This window comes from Somniosus microcephalus, unplaced genomic scaffold, assembly GCF_052327205.1.
Source record: "Somniosus microcephalus isolate GS21.2 unplaced genomic scaffold, FLI_Smic_1.0 unresolved_chr9, whole genome shotgun sequence".
Lineage (NCBI taxonomy): Eukaryota > Metazoa > Chordata > Chondrichthyes > Squaliformes > Somniosidae > Somniosus > Somniosus microcephalus.
In genome coordinates, this window is record NW_028225187.1 from 3,966,467 (window position 1) to 3,970,347 (window position 3,881).

General features: G+C 45.7%; 1 pseudogene; it reads right to left on the reverse strand.

The window, feature by feature from the left end:
- Nucleotides 1-1,386: 1,386 nt before the first annotated feature.
- LOC147084232 (NACHT, LRR and PYD domains-containing protein 3-like) lies at nucleotides 1,387-3,372 on the reverse strand (annotated as a pseudogene).
- Between the last annotated feature and the right edge of the window lie 509 nt (nucleotides 3,373-3,881).

Sequence of the window (3,881 nt, forward strand, 5' to 3'; positions counted from 1 at the left end):
CCCTGTGGGAAACAAGTTGCTGGAGGAAAGGGCCCCCGGTTGGGGGCATCTGCTTAAACTGTCCGTACCGCTGTGAGCGGATTGTGTCCAGTGGTGGCGTGTCGCCACAAAATGCTGGAAATACCCAGCAGGTCAGGCAGCATCTACAGAGAGAGAAACAGAGTTAATGTTTCAGGACAAGGACCCCTCGTCAGAACTGGAACAAGTTACAGATGTAACAGATGTTTAAGCAAGTGTCGGGGCCGGGAAAGGTGGGGGGAGCGGAGGACAGAACAAAAGTGAAGGTCTGTGATAGGGTGGAAGACAGGAGAGATTAAATGTGGAGGCTGGTGGGGTGAAAGGTGAAGACAAGGGGAACCTATCTTGGTTCTGGGAGGGAGGGGCAGGGGTGAGAGCAGAAGTGTGGGAAACAGAACAGACACGGTCAAGAGCCGCGTCAACCACGGTAGAGGGGAATCCTCGGTTGAGGGAAAAGGAAGACATGTCGGAAGCACTGGATGGAATGTGGCATCATCAGAAAAACTGGGAGAATGGGCCAGCGTCCTTACAGGAAGTGAGGTGGGAGGAAGTGTATTCCAGGTAGCTGTGGGAGTCAGAGGGCTTATAGTGAATGTTTGTCAATAGCAGCAATAGAGTTTATTCTGTCCTGTTACAAGTTTTAAATGTCCCTGTGCTCCTAGTTTATAGGGGAGGGGAGTCTTTTACTTTATTCCCATTATTAAACTGGCTCTACATTTATTTCAGGTGTAACTGGCCCGACAGTTTTTGGGGAATTTTCGGAAGTTCCCTCCCCGAGCGGGGCCTCAAACACAGGGGGTGGATTATGGGGTATTCTCGGGTCCACTGCCCCCGGTTTACCCAGGAGCCGCCCGCTGTGTGCGAGGCCCCACCGCTGGCCGGTGTGTGTCTGTACTCCGGCTAGATTGGAACCTTTTCACCGGCAGGTTTAAGATCCTGAATATCAATCTTTACTCAATGTTCAGGACTGTGAATAATTGTAAACATTTACAGCTGAAAGAATTCCCGATTCCCCAATATTCCCAATCCAGGAAACTAACCCCTCGACAGGATACACCCTGCACGGTATTGGAGTAAATATTGAACTGTTAGTGATTTAAACTTGGGTTTCTCTCCTGTTTCCAGTTGAAATGGTGGATGTGGAAAATATTTTAAATTAATTTTATCTTTACTGCCGGATTATATTTTATATGTTTACCTGTCCAGCCTTATTAAATATGATTTATTGTAATTAAATTATCAGACTCTCAGTGACCTGTATCTGCTGATCCGATAAAGACTGTAAAATCCCTACTTGTTCACAAGGATCCATTTTAGATTCTCCAGTCCTTAGGGAATTACTGACCGATCCTTTTATTATTGGTCATATTTGTGTTGAATCCGCTTCTCCCTGGTTTAACTGAACTGTTTGTTTCCCTACATTACGGAGCAACAACACAATCCGTGACTGTTCTACAATTCACCCAACAGTTAGAGACAAATAAACAGTTACCTCAACTCCCGGCATTTGTGCAGTACGGGTCCCAGCCGCTGGAGTCCTTCACACTGAATGTAGCAACAACACAATCCGTGACTGTTCTACAATTCACCCAACAGTTAGAGACAAATAGAGTTACCTCAACACCCGGCATTTGTGCAGTACGGGTCCCAGCCGATGGAGTCCTTCACACTGAATGGAGCAGCCTTCTAGATTGAGGTCTTTTATTGAATCACAGAGTCCAATGATGTGAGACAAGACCGCACAGTCAATCGGGGTCAATATCAATCTACTAAATCTAAGTGTTTCCACAGATCCCACTGTGGTCTGAGCCAGTGCTTTATTCTGAGACTCAAACAGGTAGTGGAATGTGTTCAGGAGGTTCTTTTGACCAGTTACACTCCCTGTGTCTCCAATCTGTCCTTCAACCTTCTCCTTCACCCAGTCAATCGCTCGGCAGGTGGTTTGATGAAGAAATCGACCCAGAAACTCCTCCAGGGGCCGAGCTGCCTGTGGGGAGGAGAGACCAGCAACAAAACGGAGAAATATCTCAAATCGCCCATCTTCCTTGCTGTGGGATTCTCTGAGGAGTTTCAGGATGTCCCCAGGATCTGGAGTCAGGAATTGTGCGAGTGCGGCTACAAACTCTTGGATGGTGAGGTGCGGGAATGTGTACACCACGCTCTGGGCAGATTCATCTCTCTCCAGAAGTTCCACCATGAACCCAGACAGGAACTGGCAATGTTGTAGATTGTACTTGACCAAATCTCCATTTCCAAACACAATCTTCTTCTCGGAGACTCCTGTGAAGGCCATCTCACCAAGCTTCAGTAACACATCACGGGGGCTTTCAATCTCTCGGCCATGGTTTTTCAGAATGTTGTAAATATAGTAGGAATATAGTTGGGTGATGGTCTTGGGAACTCGCTGCTGATTCCTGTCTCTTTGTGTAAAGAAGGGGCCCAGTGACAGACCGAGGATCAAGCAGTAGGAAGGGTTGTAGCACATTGTGTACAGGATCTCGTTCTCTTCCACGTGTTTGAAAACAGCTGCTGCCACCGTCTGATCTTCAAAAAACTTGTTGAAATATTCCTTCCGTTCTTCACCAACAAATCCCAGGATTTCAGCCCAGACACTGATCTCAGCCTTTTCCAATAAATGTAATGCAGTGGGGCGGCTGGTCACTAGCACTGAACATCCTGGGAGCAGCTTGTGCTGTATTAAACTGTACACAATGTCAGTCACTTCACAGCAGTCTTCAGGATCTGTGCACCTGTGCTGAGGTTCAGTATTTCTCCGATTGTCAGCAAAATCGATCCTGTCCTTGAATTCATCCAAACCATCGAATATAAACAGCAATCCCTCTGGGTTCTTCCAGAGCTCCCTAAGAATATTCCCAAAGTAAGGATACTGATCCAGTATCAGATTCCTCAGGTTTATTCTACAATTAATAGCGTTCAAATCCCGGAATTTAAAACTGAAAACAAATTGAAAGTTTGGGTATATTTTCCCAGTGGCCCAGTCATGAACAATCTTTTGTACCATTGTTGTTTTCCCAATCCCCGGGACTCCGCTCACTGCTCCGGAACTCCCAGATTTGGATTTTCTCTGGGAAAAACTGCTGTGGAACAATTGATCAGTTCGGATTTTCTCCAGTACTCCCCGGAGGTGTTGCTCTCTCCACTCTTCATGGTCTCGGCCTCTTGCCAGCAGTTCATGTTCTACAAGTGTCCGATCTCGAACAGTAGAAATGATCGTTAGCTCAGCGTATCGATCAACCAGCTGGAAAATCTTAACCTTCTCCTTTATTAGGATCGTGTTCACTCTCAGTGTTTCAGTTTGTTCCCGGAGTGTTTCCTTGTGTTTCTGCTGAACATCTTCAATTAGAACAGACAGAAAGTGGTCTCAATGTTAGTTGTATTGACATAAAGACAACTTCTCAATAACATTTCATTATTCAGTAAAATGTTGCACGGTTTAATTCACAGCTTCAATAGAGGTGTGTGTTGAAGTTAAAACTGAGTTAATGGAAACCTCGTTTGAAAGCGAACAATGGCCAAGAAGAGTTTCAAATCCTCACTTGATTCTAATACAGTATTCACTGAACATGCAGGTTTCAATGATATGACTTTTCCCTCTGATGTTTAATACTTTCCGGCCTGCCCTTTACTATTGACATCCTCGAGACTGGAGAAGAACTTGGAGGGGGAGGATCCAGTTGTCGTGGTCCACGTAGGACCCAAAGACAGAGGTATAACTAGGAAAGAGGTTCTGCTGAGGGTGTTTGAGGAGCTAGGATCCAAATTAAAAAACAGAACCTCAAAAGGTAATAATCTCTGGATTGGTACCTGAGCCCCGCACAAATTGACATAGGGACAAACAGAAT